The following is a 15,016-nucleotide window of genomic DNA, read 5'->3' on the forward strand; positions in this document are numbered from 1 at the left end:
ACCTTAACCTTTGAAGCCTTATTAGTATGCCTCTTACGTAAACGGTTTAATTCATAATACAGATCGATTATTCCGCTTCACGGATGATTGATTTGGCTTTATGTAACATGCGTGGCTTCGTCTCTTTTGTGCGATTAGTTTGCAATAATATCAGTAGGATTGCAAAGTTTGCTTAAATGATTGATGGCTGTTGACCGCACCTATTTGAATTTGCAATATGTAAGCTACGTTGTATCCTCGACTTTAAAAATAATAATCGAAAGGCCGAATTAATAATTAATATCAATCTATCTGTAACTATACTGTCAATAAGTTACTTAGCAACGTTGTTACTTGACTTAAGTTGTATGGTATCTTTTGACAGAAATAACAAAGTTGCTACTTTCGCAGCTTACAGACAAACAAATGTCTATACTTGGACGATGTCTATAATAAAAAACTTAATCATCACGTACATAAATATTGAGACAGTATTTTTAACCCCCGACCCAAAAAGAGGGGCGTTATAAGTTTGACATGTGTATCTGTGTGTCTGTGGCATCGTAGATCCTAAACTAATAAACCGATTTTAATTTAGTTTTTTTTGTTTGAAAGATGGCTTGATCGAGAGTGTTCTTAGCCATAATCCAAGAAAATCAGTTCAGCCGTTTGAAAGTTATCAGCTCTTTTCTAGTTACTGTAACCTTCACTTGTTGGGGGTGTTATAATTTTTTAATTTACACTTGTTGTATAAGCAATCAATCTATCTGTAACTATACTGCCACAGTTCACGACAGTTAAGAAACTTCAAACAAAATGTCGAGGCGTCGACGTCACTAACAGGCGTCAAATGGTGATCAAATGTTAGTACATTTGACCTGCGTCAAACGCACGGCCCTATTACAGCCCTATTTCTCTATGATTTCACGTTACTGTAGCCTTATATTTGACATATCGTCGATTCAGGACCAAACCGAGAGCTCCCTCCATGTTCCCTCCCATTCCCTCACTCTAGTTCACTCTGGTGAAACTAAAGGTGGATCTCGTTTTAGAGCTAACGATTACGGTCGAGGTATTAATGGGATTTGAGAGGCCATGTCGTAGAATTGGCACGCCAGTTTGGACTGCGGCCCGAATATTGTATCGTAGATGCAGTGTCCTTGTTCGCACTAAGTCAATTTGCACTAAATTTTGGTATTCCGATAAATTTTTTGACGACCACCCTGGCGAACTGATAAGTTTCGCGGTCGATTCCTGGCAAGAGCAATTAAGAATTTCTAATTTCCAAACTATGTATCTGCTGGGTAATTTGCTAACACTGAATGAAGTAAGTCATTTTATAGTCCGTCTAAAGGTGCCCACGCACTTGAACTGAACTGCAGCTGAACTGCGCGTCGCGTCAGCGCCCCGCACGATATTCTCTCCAGCCGCGACGCGCGTACGTCACTGCCGCGCGGCAGTGACGTATGCGCGTATTCAGTCTTGACGTACGCGTACGCGCGTACGCGTACGTGAAGACTGAATAGGTATAGTAATTATCTTATACGTGTTTAGATCATGATTTCTGTCTTATTAAAAAATTCGAAACATACTTTTGGATGTCCATTTACAATAAATCAATTCAATTAAGTAGTTTTTGTTTAAATATCACAATAGTCACGACTCCATCAAACGAGAAACCTTGAACGTTACAATTAACTAGAGACATTGCAATAAAAAACATTACATAAGAGCAACAACAATAAACATTGAACATTGGAAACCTTTTGAACGTTCAAACGAGTTTTAACACCACAATTAACAGCAATAAAAACACTTCTTATACCTCATAAATTGTTGAAATTACTGGAATGTGCTATAATCACAGCTGCAATTTCTTTTACTTGGCAATACTGTAGCGAGAACTAGTACTTAAATAGGATATTTAAACTCTCGTTGCTTTTATGCAATACTAGTAACAACTACAAACCAATTGGTAAATAATAATAATTAATTAATCTATACTTAACAATAAATTAGGTTAAGTTTGTAAGTTTGGGTTAAGGGAGTAATCTCTGGAACTTCTGAACTGATTTCAAAAATTCTTACACCAGTTCAAAGCCAAATTATTCCAGAGCGATATAGGCTATATTTTATTTTTAAAAAAAAATAGAGATCCCTACGAAAATTACAATAAGCTACGGGACGGGTCGCTATTAACTAAATAAGATTATCAAAATTTAAAAAAAAGATTTGAATTAAGACTAATTTGATTAATCTTTACCTTGAATATTACCTTGAATATTACTTTGAATACTTAATATTACCTTGAATAGTCCTATATCGTATTGAGATTTGGGACGAAGGGACACAAAAGGTGGGAGCTGATTCCAGTTATGTACAAAATAACTATTATTTTAACTATTATTTTAGCTATTTTAACTAACAATTGATTAATATCTCGTAAGAGGTACACTCTAGAATTAAATCCAAACTACAATTTTACCTATAATACTATCAGAAACAAGTATTAAGTGAAATAGAAGCTGCACGCTATTCAAGAATTAGCAAACAATTTATTGAATTTTGATAGTTATTATTAGTTTGGTAGTTAACCTATTTGTATCCAAAACAGATCAAATAACTATTAACGGTAACTGAGCTCTCATTAAAAACTTATTACACCTCTATCAGAACAAGTTTAAGTTTTCCATTGAATTTCGAACATCTGTAATCTGTGTAGTTTATTCATATAAGGTAACAAGATTGGTGAAAGGCAAATTGCATATGATCTAATTAATAATAATTATATAAAAGGAAAAGGCGACTGACTGACTGACTGAACTATCAACGCACCACCAAATCCTTGGGGTTAAAAACTTGAAATTTTGATAGTAATCTTAATTCATTTATGAAGTAGGCACTCACAAAGAAAGGATTTTTGGAATCTCTACCCCTAAGGGGGTTAAATCGGGGACAATATGTACGAAAGGACTTTCGGTGTAAACTCTATTTTCTCACCAAAGGTTGCCTGGTGGAGATTGCTAATTTATTATTAAACTTTCGCTGTCCGTCCGTCCATCTGTCAGCGGGCTGTACCTCTTGAACCGTAATATACTGAGTTGAAATTTTCACAGAATGTGTATTACTTTTGCCACCAACAAATAATAAAAAAAAAGAGTTAACCGTTACGGAAAAAAGTTTAAAGTTAAAAGTTACGGAACCCTTCGAGTGCTAATCTAACTCGCACTTGAGCGATTTTTCATGTTTTGTGTACAATGAAGTTTCTATCTCTCTATATCTATCTTGTAAAGAGACTGAACAGTATTTACTGCAGCGAGCACTGTAAATAAAACAGCGCTAGTGGGTTATCCAATACGTTGAATGATATCGAATTAAGATGCTTATTACATTGAAATAATGCACCAAATGAGTAAAATTAAACAAACTATTGAATTTTACATTTTCGATTAATTTTGACACCTAATACTTTCGGCCGTTAACGTATTTTAATGATGATGTATCTATTTATTATGTTAATAAAAGAGTTTATTTCGCAACTGCATCTGCGTGGATGTCTTATTCCGTAGATCAACCCTAAAACAGCCACCCTAGGGGAAATGTGGTTCCGTCTATCCACCTCGCATAACCACGGGCACTCTTTGGGAATTTCCCGGGACAAAAAGTGGCCTAGGTTTGTCCCCGGGATGCAAGATTTCTCTCTATACCAAATTTCCACTTTCGCATTATTTATAATATGTACCTATTATAATATGGAAGTACGGATAGAGACAACAGTATGGTAAATATGTAATAAAATTAATTGGGTAATTATTATTTACCTACAAATAAATAAGACGAATTCAATACTGTTCGTAATAATTATGAGTAGATACCAGCCAGGAAATACCAAATACATACAGAAATAATTAAGTATTATTTTTATCCTTCCTTTAGGCTTTTCCGTATGCAAGCAAGCTCATGGACTCCATATACAGTATGTTCAAAGTAGGTAAATTTATCTAACTTTAAAGACTTGGTAACTTTAAACTTAGAAGCCGAATGGACAAGTGGAAATGAAGCAGTCGCGTATCGCCGTTCCGTGTACTGTGTATCCAAGGCTTCACCTAGTGAAGTGGATTATGCGTCGGCCCTAAGAAGCCGGTTGGACCAGTGGCAATGATGCAGTTGCGTATCACCGTTCCGCGTATTGTGTGTCCAAGGCCTGAGTCAGTGAAGTAGATTATGCATCGGCCCTAAGAAGCTGGTTGGACCAGTGGCAATGATACAGTTGCGTATCACCGTTCCGCGAATTGTGTGTCCAAGGATTTAGCTACAGTGAAGTGGATAATTAATACGTCGGCTCTAAAAGGCCGGCTGAACAAGTGGCAATGATCCGTTCCGCCTACTGTGTATCCAAGGCTTTAGTCAATGATATGGATATGATAAGGACATGGATAATGCATTGGCTCTAAGAAGCCGGTTGGACATGAGGCAATGATGCAGTGGCGTATCGCCGTTCCGCGTATTATGTGTCCAAGGCTTTAGCCAGTGAAGTGGATAAACCACGTTTGATATTAATTTAGTGGCGCGCGGGGAAAACGTATGCATTACTTGGCACTGTACCAAACACGAAAATGTTACCTTAGAAAATAATGTATTCCAAGTTAGACACAAATCGGATCTATTCCTAGCCATTCCACTCAGTGCTTGAATTTTTTTAAATCTTAGATATATAAAAGGACAAATCGACTGACTGACTGACTCACATATCAACGCACAGCTTAAACTGCTGTACGGATCAGGCTGAAAGGCATGCAGATAGTTATTATGATATAGACATCCGCTAAATAACTCAAAATTTAAACAACCCCCGACACAAAAACCTCCATAAGAAAACTAGAAAAGAGATAACTTTCAAACGGCTGAACCGATTTTCTTGCATTATAGCTAAGAACACTCTCGATCAAGCCACCTTTCAAACAAAAAAACTAAAAAATCGGTTCATTCGTTTAGGAGCTGCGATGCCACAGACAGATACACAGATACACACACATCAAACTTATAACAGCCTCTTTTTGGGTCGGGGGTTAAAAAGGATTATAGAAAATTCAAAACCAAATGGAGTAAAATAGGGGTTTGAAATTGAGGTAGTCCACGCAGACGTAGTCGCATAAAGCTAGTCTAGTATAACTTAGTTTTAATTTATTTTATTAAACTCACTGCTACTGATTACCTAACAAGTGGTATTTTATTAAAAGATTCAAAATGAACTGGAAAAAAATAAAGAAAAATAAATCTTATTTGAATCATTTACCGACCAATTAATTATTGAAATAAGAAGAATTCTAGATCATAGGAATATGGACATTTACGACAATTCTTTACTGAATTTAATTTTGACGAGGATTTTTTTTAATAAGAAATTCTTATCTACTTAATTCAAATATGAAAAGTCACATGGATACATAATTATTTTTCCGCTGATTTATGATTCGTACAATACAGTACTGAGGTAAAGTTAGGGTTAAAAAAATCTAACAGAAAAAAGACCATTAAAAAATAATACGCTCATAATAATTCAATTTACCTTGCAAAAAAGTATTCTCCTCGTAAGAAAAATAATCCAAATATCAAAAATATCGGCACTGCACACCAGAACACAACACTTGCACCAAACTCTTCCTATATCCTCACTGATTTAAAAACGAATCACAATACTATAAAGAAATTCAAGTTTTATATTATAACCAAAAACACACGTACACGTCCGATCGTACTCGTAACAAGACAAAACGTCCGTTGCTTTTATTTAATACAATCGAGTGATAAAACAACTCACGCGCACGTTGAAGATCTCAATAAAAACACCTCTAGGTACTTTATAAATCACGTTCAAGCGCTATAACAATTTAAACGTCCGTATCACAGAGACACTAAATACCACTATAAAGAACCTAGCGGCAAGTCACGTGTGAACGTTCACTTTTCAACTTCATTTATGCGTGTAACCAAACTCACTGACACAAACAGCCGACTTGGGTTTGCGTAACCAAACCATGACCTTTGCAGCTTAGGCGGTTGCTGGTTGTTATATAAACTATCAGACGCAGCCTTGCAGCGAAGTTATTGTGAATTGTGAGGATGATAGAGCTCATCATCACCATCGCCGGCTATAAACTTTTACCCTGAAGAGTTGTTTGACCTCATTCCACCCTCCTTTTTCGACAACCGCACCGCACGCCACCGTAAGCAATTTCACGCTCACCACCTGGGTGTCTGGCGCACTTCGGTCGCACGTTGTGCCCGATCTACAGACTCTACAGTCCACCACGCTGCCCAAATGCAGATTTGCAGACTTACATCTTTGAGAGCATTATAGAGAACTCTCAAGGACGCAGATTTCCTCACATTGATCGTTTCCTCACGATGTTTCCTTCACCGTTAAAGGAAATTAAAGAAAAATCATGTTCTTTATTAAATTTATCTCTTTATTAATGAATTTTAGCCCCATAAACTACCGCTATACAAAACATCACATCATTTTATTACTACAGTCCAAGACCCTATACATTAACCGCTGCCGATTAAAATAAGGATTACTTTAACAAATGGTCACTATCGTCAACATAGCTGACAGGCTTCTGCTTCGATCATATTATAATTAATCAATAGAAAAGCTGAACAAAATATTTTGAAAACCTCCAGGGCACACGAAATAATTATTTGCGTCTGCTATCTTAGTCTTAATAATAATTCATCTAGTTAATTAATATTAGTTGCGCTACAACTTGTTAGCCTTTGTTATAGATATCAAAACTTCCGCCTTGTAGGTAACCTGTTAATTGCTTTATTACACCACTGTTATAATCACTACCATATTATAAATGCAGATGTGTGTTTGTTTGTTGGACGTGAATTTTACATTAAAGTCTAGGCGAGTGACATATACAATTTTTATCCCAGAAAATAAATTTTCAATAGTCTTAATCCAGGCTGACAAAGTCTGCCTGTCTAACTAAAGTGGATACCAAAATTTTGCCAATAAATTTTCAATGTCTCCTATTGAGTTACTCTATTTTACAGACAGTTGACTTTTAAAGGTAGGTTAGACAATCGCCAATATCAATTTGAACGTAACACATAATCAGGCGTTGGGCGATCGCCAAGCGCGCCAAGTGGGGGAAACGGAACAAATACCGAAACGTGCCTCCGATACACTCCACGGCATGCACTATATTTCATTTAGGTACTGTGTGATTTAATACGCCAAGTAGTCTCACTTTATCGAGTTCAAACTATTCCAATAGTATTCCGATCCAGCGATGGATTGCTACGGGAATAATGTGAACAGCGCTGTGATTCCCGTATACTGTACGGAATCCAGTAACACCCTATAAATTACTGGAATAATGTAGACGTCGTCGTCCATTCCATTTCAACGCTGAAATAAACTTAATAGTTTACTTGAATAGAATAATGGAAACCCGGCATTACAGACAGTTGACTTTCAGTAGAGACACAATCGCCAATATCAATTTGAACGTAACACATAATCAGGAGTTGGGCAATCGCCAAGCGCGCCAAGTGGGGGAGACGGAACAAATACCGAAACGTGCCTCCGATACACTCCACGGTATGCGCTATTTCATATCTACTATGTGATTTATTGCGCCCACTTGATTATCTTATTTATGCACTTTTTCAAAAAACTATTAAAAGGTATAGGAAAAATTACCACTGACAGAGAGGTGCCATAATGTGTAACGTTGTGAAGGCGTTACATTTTTTTAAATAAATAATTCGACGCTTGACAATTCTGACGGACAATGTTACCCGCCACGACTGCGTTCTAGACTAGTTGTTTCGTGCAGCCGCTTGAAGCAGGAGGGCACCTCTGCCGCGCGGCGCGTGCGCAGAATGGCGAGTGAGCACTCGGGAATCGTTTTCACGATCCGACGCGTGGAGTCTGCTTTTTAAAAAAAAAGATAAAGTGTTCCTGTTGGATATTCAGGAACACAATATCCCTTTACCTGCACTACCAACTACTCCTGTGATCTTGTAAACCCGTTATACGGGTAAGTACTGAATTATTCGCCGTAGGATAGTTTTATTTCGTAGCTAACCCACGTGTCATGGATGACCTTGCATTGTTCTTTAGAAAATCATTTTACCATATTTTATTGTATTTAGCCAATGCAAGCTTTTCTTTTTGTTAAAATAATCATTTAATCTTTTTCAAATTACATTAGACCTATAATAGCCCTTTAATAGTTAGTATTTCACCTCGATAATATAACATACCTAGCTACTTACTTTGTAAATTATTATACCTCATTGCTTCGTCCTTTGAGATTAGGTATACATTGTAGTAATACGTCAAAGTATTGCCTTTCTAACCACTTATTTGAAAGCAGAAAATCTGCAGTTCTATTTTTTGTATTTTTTGTTGGTATCACTGGAGCGTTCCCATCTCATTCGCGTTTTAGTGCCTCGCCGATCACCACGTTATTCAAGTTTTAAAAAACGTTACAAAAGCGTAGTCACCAAAACGATAGTGATTTATTTATTTATTTATTTGTTACATATTTTTATGTTATAAGGTTTTATTATAATAGTGTCTGGTGATATGATATCACTATGCAATTAATGTTTTGTACATTGCGATGTTACCTTGACATATGACAACATGGCGATGTTACTTTCACGTGATTTGGAATTCCGGACCATAAGGTATTTCAGTGAAGACGTGTTACCTAATTCTAAACATATTATGAATAGCTTCTGGGACTGTTTACGAATCAAACTAGTGATATGATATATATGATACGTCACTTGGAATCCCGAAATAAAAAGGTATTTACAGTGAAATGTTGCCTACTTCTAAGGATATTGTGAAAGCTAGGATTATTTCCATATCACACTAATAAAATACGACATTACTTTCCTATTGTGTTGTGTACATCTTGTGGGGATGTGACCTTCACATCAATTAGAATCCCGGAACATGAAGGTGTTTACAGTGAAATGTTATTTATTTCTTGGGATATTGTGAATAGTTGCAAGGACTATTTCCGTATCACACTGAGAATATGACATCACTTTCCTATTGTGTTGTGTACATCTTGTGGGGATGTGACCTTCACGTTAATTGGAATCCCGGAACATGAAGGTATTTAACAGTGAAATGCTGATATTGTGAATAGTTGCTAGAACTATTTCCGTATCACACTGGTGATGATATGACATCACTTTCCAATAGTGCTGTGTACATCTCATGGGGATGTAACCTTCACGTCATTTGGAAGCCCAGACCATGAAGGTATTTACAGTAAAACGTTACCTATCAGACTAATGGAATGATATCAATTTCCAATCGGTGTTGTGTACATCTCATGGGGATGTTACCTTCACATCATTTGGAATTCCGAAAGCTTTGAAAATATTATCGTGATGGAATACATTTAAAAAGGAATATTATTACCTTTACTTTGATTATTATTTGTGAATGAAATGTGTCTACATGAATCATGAGATATCAAGTGCTATTATCGAGTAAAAATGAGATCATTTGAGATTTACGCATATTAAATACCTTCTTCATACCTTCATATAGTTTATACATTTATGTTGCGGTCTTCTAATAAGGATGTACCCTTTCGCTACTGATAGAAAAGTTAAGGGTAGATGGTTTAAAATACCTACACTTTTTTGTTTATAAATTATTATAATACCATTGTACAGACGGATTACAACTCGAACCCGAGTTAGTGCCAATGATTGTTGTCGAAACGCAGCCAAGCACGTCAACCATAAAATTAAGCCATCGTCAAGAAAAAACTAGTCTTCGCTTCGCTTTATCGGATATGCTCATGAGGAAGCTCTCACTCATTTTTTCTCTTTAGAATAAAGTGATCAGTCCGTAAATTAATTATTATTAAAGATCCAGCCAGACTGATGTGCGATACCCAGCACAACGAATCTATGACAAGAAAAAACTTCATATTCTTTTTTAATAAAGAAAAATATTAAAGATCAGCTCATACAGAAATAGACTGTGTCTTATACAGCGTGAAGCTAGCCGATACATTCGGGCTTGTAATATTATGATCCGGTGCCAAGATATGAATAATTCCACCCGCAAGAAAACCTCCTGCAACGCAGAAGCCGACACCGGCTCCTATCCAGACTTTAAACCAGGAGCATCCGCTCCCGGCAATACAACAAGCGAGAGCAACGATTATATACGAAGTACGAACCCATGAAGTCACCGCGCTCACGGCAGCTGTGACAGTCGCCGCGCCGCGGGCGCGGGCAGTGTCACCGGGGACCCTCGTCGCTGCACCCGGTACGTTCCGCAGGAACGTTCATTCTACTTTTAGGACTAATGGCAATTAATTAATGACCCAGTCATACTATTGTGGGTAAGAGGATACGGGATTCCATTTCTAAAACCAGTATCTTAATCTCACGACCCAGCATGCCTCCTATCATCTGAATATAATATCATAGACTTTATGTTTAGTGAAGTTATACTTATCACAATGTGATTCGTGTGAAGGATCGTTTCCTTCTTTTCATTTTTTATTATAAATCCAATGGAAATAACAGACTTATAATAAGTCTAAAATTCTTAAACGAGTGGGTGCTTACATAACAACATTAAGGTCAATTACAACTACATCAATGAATAGTTGGATGGCCACGTTAGATTTATTTCTTAGGAGTTATAAAAGATTTTACTACCTATCTATAGAAAGTATCTACGATTTAAAATGAACGAGAATTATTCCAATTTAATGGTTTACTATTTTGGTCTGAATATACTTTCCGCCTCTCGTCTTTACAAAACTACGAGTACTAAAGCCGGTGATTTATGTATTTACTCAGATTTTTGGGTTACTTGTCAACTAGGTATATACATAACATATATTTACAAGATATAGTTGATTTTTAAAATTTATCAGGGTTATCTAAAATTATTTTACAAACAATAAATACTTTAGAGTTCTTAAGATTTATCATCAATGTAAAAAAGAGCTGTACAGCCCGAGTACCTACTGTGCGCAAATATTGCAATTACCTGATTTAAAAAAAAAAAAAAAAATACGTTGACCCGTCTGAAGAAAAATGATATTTAATCAATCAAGAGCTAAATTTACATACAAAACTCGTTGTTAATGACTTACTGCGACTTGCCCGCGATTTAGTAAGTAGATACGGTACACCTACAAAAACGGACAGAAAGATGTTTTAAATATCTTGTTGTGTAATGCAAATCACTAAGATAGCTCAGCATTGACACATCAGCATTCAGCACAGTCTTTGCAGGATTATTTACATAATGGTAAAAATCTATCGAAGTGACAGTCAATCCTATTTGACAAAATAGACTGTCTAGAATTATTTTATTTTTTTCGGATCCTAACGATATAGGGTAGGGGCGACACGCTGTGAGAAGACCACCGATGGCCAGTGGATTCTGAGTTTAGTTTTGAATCTGTCAAACATATGAAGTAGCTAAAATTACTGACTGTTTTTTTTTTGGACTTTCAGGTTTTCAGAAAATGGAATCTATAAAAAAAAAAAAAAAAAGGCATTTTATTGCGTACGACAATAAAGTGCTCTCTTTCCTATTTAACTATATAGATGGAGTTAGATGTCCACTTCTTACGAGAATATCAAAATCTATAATTATGCTGTGAAGCTCACAGGAGATTTGTGTTCGCTTCATATATTAGTTTAAAAAAAACAACGGGAAACGGGAACTAGAAGAACATGTATTTAAATAAATAGTACCAGCCTTAGGGCAACCACATGTTGGTTTTTTTTTTTGCATCAAAAAAAAAAAAAAAAAAACCCCTGGTTTCCACCATTTCAGAGCCTTCTCTGTTCGGTTCTAAATTCAATTTAGACATAATGATAATGCATTATCTGTTTCAGCCACCCTGTTGATTGCATATTATGTTGGTTGCATGGAAGTTATCAAGACGGTACTACTAGGTAGAGAGGAGCGTAGCACCGTCATCTTTGTATATATTATGATCAACTTCGCAAGATGGTGTTGGGTTAGTTTTTTGTAAAAAAAAAAAAAAATAGGCGCACACGACAGAACGAACTCTGTGTCCTGAAATAAAGGTATATCGTATATTATGAAGCGTCAACTCCGATGAAAATGTCTATCTGAATTAGCCGGTCAGGCTATAAGCTTGATGGGTTCATAAAACACAGCCATGGCTCAGCTCTATCGTTGATCCTAGGTTCGAGAGTAACGTCTGTTTTTTCATCGTCCTCCAGTCCCAAGATTTGATGTTGTTACACCATGAGATCTGTCTATAGTTTTAGAATTTTTGTTAATTGGAATCCAAATAACAATTTGAATTTAGAATATTTGATTAACGTCACATTACTCATGCTGGTATAATTACACATAAGGTGCAAACCATATTTTAAAAATTAATTTAGATACGTAGTGTAATTGTTAATAATAATATTAATTTAACAAACATCAGTCGAAATACATGACCTAACAAGATCGTCATACCCAGATTCAGCTCAACCTTGCCTAAATGTTCCTTTCTAATAAACATTCACCGAAGATAACTTTATCCAGCAGAAAAATTGTTAGAATACATCGATAGAATGTAACCCCTACGAAATAAAAAAAAAAAAAAAATGCCCCATTACAATAGTAAGATTTAAGAGTCCGCATAAATCGGTATCTACGAACAGTATCAGTCAGTGGATAAAAATATAATACTTCTATATATTTTTTTTTCGCTTATTCCGTCAGGCATGCAGCTACCTCCGCAGCTCACAGTAAAGGTATCAATATTGATATACCTAATACGAAATACAGCGGCCTTAGCGTGGGCAACTCTATGCTGTGTGCCAGAGTTTATCGTAGAGGTATTCAATGTGATCAATCTAATCAGATTGCTCTATCACTCCTATTATTTATTATTATTTATTATTAGCAGCTGATTAAAATTTATTTTAAGTAAAATAAATTTGAATCAGCAGCTTTAAAAGTATTTTATTTTTACTTATAATACAGTGATTATAAAAATCACTAAGTATCTACTTAAATACGGATGAAGTAACCGTAATTATGATAATATCTTTTATTTATTTTTGGCTTTATTTTGCTTGTCAAAATTGATAATATAAATACAATATTATTACACCTAGAAGTGTTTTAATATTTCACTATCTTTCAAAATCTACAATGTATACCTAATCTCAAAGGACGAAGCAATGAGGTATAATTGATGATTAAACGAACTTACCTGAAGTGAAGTTCTATCCCAATTATACGAGTTGCTTCGTCCGAAGAGATTAGGTCCCTCCCAGCCCTAGGACCCCTGATAAGTGAAATATTAATGTTCCAGGCAGGCTTTCAACTAAATGAGATGGGAACGCTCCAGTGATACCAACAAAAAATACAAAAAATAGAACTGCAGATTTTCTGCTTTCAAATAAGTGGTTAGAAAGGCAATACTTTGACGTATTACTACAATGTATACCTAATCTCTTCGGACGAAGCAACTCGTATAATTGGGATAGAACTTCACTTCAGGTAAGTTCGTTTAATCATCAATTATACTAGCTGCCTTCTGCATTTAATATGATCTTTTCTTTTGTACCTATGTTAACGTAGCTTCACTCTTTTACTTGTAACTCCGTCTGATTGTGACCACGCATACTACCATCTCACGCTGTGCTTCCGCTTGCTTGTACCGCGTGGTTCACGATCGGATGCGTAGTGAGAAACTTTGCTCACCCACTGGAATGTGCGTTCCAGGGTTCACTGTGACCCTCAAGATTCCGGGTACCCCTCGAAGTTCTTTGTGCTCCTTTGGTCTACGCCAGGCACGCTTACTCGTGGCACCCTCTCCTGGTGTCACGAACCTCCAGGCGCACCTCGCGGCACCCTCTTCTGGTGCCACGGACCTCTCAGCACCTGGCCGGCGGCCTGCCACCGAGCACCAACCAGCGCGCATTCCACCTCCCTCGAAGACCATCTCGCCGGGTCCCGCTACCTCCGGGACGTCACCGCACGGCACAGCAGGGAAGTACCGCCTACTGCAAGCCTTAGAGACTGTAGTGACGCCCGCGAAAACTCACGACCCTACCTACCTACTTACTACTAAATAAATTCTTGTGTTGACTTTGGGGTGTTTCTTTAATCTCTTCACCACTGACCGACCCCCAAACGTCACAAATGTCATATCCCGTATCCCATTACACAATATCAATAGCCTTTAGGGTGTTTACAGACTATCGTTTTTTCTTCGCTACTTGTATAAATAGCTTTAAGGGCGGTCACAGACTATCATTTTTTCTTCGCTAGTTGCAAAAATAACCTTGTAAAATGTAAGGGCTAGGGTAAACGTAGTTGGTCAATTATGCCGCAGCTCCATAGAAAAACGTGGAACATGTTTATCCAAGGTTTTTTTTTAATCTGATGAAGTGTACAAACACGTGACGGTAGGGTTCCGTAGGCATGAAATGCTAAAACTGTGCCGGATATATTATTTCTTAAATGGTAGTTTTCCCAGAAACTGTAATAATTTTAAAGCACCAAGTGTATTAAACAAGATATCACTCGAGAGGATTTTTTTCGACTCGAGTTTTTTGTGTTCAGGGGATACCTACCCTAAAAAAACATTTTATTCAAAATTTATAATACCTCTCTATGTAGCGGTAATAGATTTCTTGCTGTCAAACTAACAGCTCTTATAATTAAATTTAAAATGGCTGTGACGGACAGACGGACTAACGAAACTATGAGGGTTCCTTATTTTGCTACGGAACCCTAAAAACATTGTAACAAATAAACTTAAGCTCCTGTTACATGGGAAACAGCGCTTAAGTAAGGGCTTTTTGCAACGTAACAACATAATTAGCAAAGTCCAATTAATTGCTCAGTAAACATTTTACGGGCTGGACTTTGTTTTATAGGCGAAGGTTTGTTTTATACAGCCTTCATATTGGTTTATAGCGTAAAAGCCTTGTTGTCGTGCCAGCAATAAGGCTTATTATTTCAGCCGATTTC

At 36.6% G+C, this 15,016-nt stretch overlaps 1 protein-coding gene and 1 long non-coding RNA gene across 5 annotated transcripts in view; one reads left to right on the forward strand and one right to left on the reverse strand.

Annotated features, from left to right (window-relative positions):
* Positions 1 to 15,016, reverse strand: part of LOC123874467 (furin-like protease 2) — a 317,196-nt gene that overhangs the window by 234,104 nt on the left and 68,076 nt on the right. The window contains exon 1 of one of the 4 annotated variants that reach the window (XM_045919850.1): positions 5,549 to 5,941. The exons of the other annotated variants lie outside the window; for them this stretch is intronic. The gene's annotated coding sequence lies outside the window, so the exon portion shown is untranslated. Of the gene's footprint in view, positions 1 to 5,548; positions 5,942 to 15,016 lie in introns of those variants that run through there. 4 annotated transcript variants of the gene reach the window in all.
* LOC123874479 lies at positions 7,841 to 14,129 on the forward strand. The gene is made up of 2 exons (XR_006797930.1): positions 7,841 to 8,036; positions 13,763 to 14,129. It is a non-coding gene; the product is annotated as an uncharacterized LOC123874479 (long non-coding RNA).

The sequence above is a fragment of the Maniola jurtina genome, chromosome 18, assembly GCF_905333055.1.
Source record: "Maniola jurtina chromosome 18, ilManJurt1.1, whole genome shotgun sequence".
NCBI classification, from domain to species: Eukaryota; Metazoa; Arthropoda; class Insecta; order Lepidoptera; family Nymphalidae; genus Maniola; species Maniola jurtina.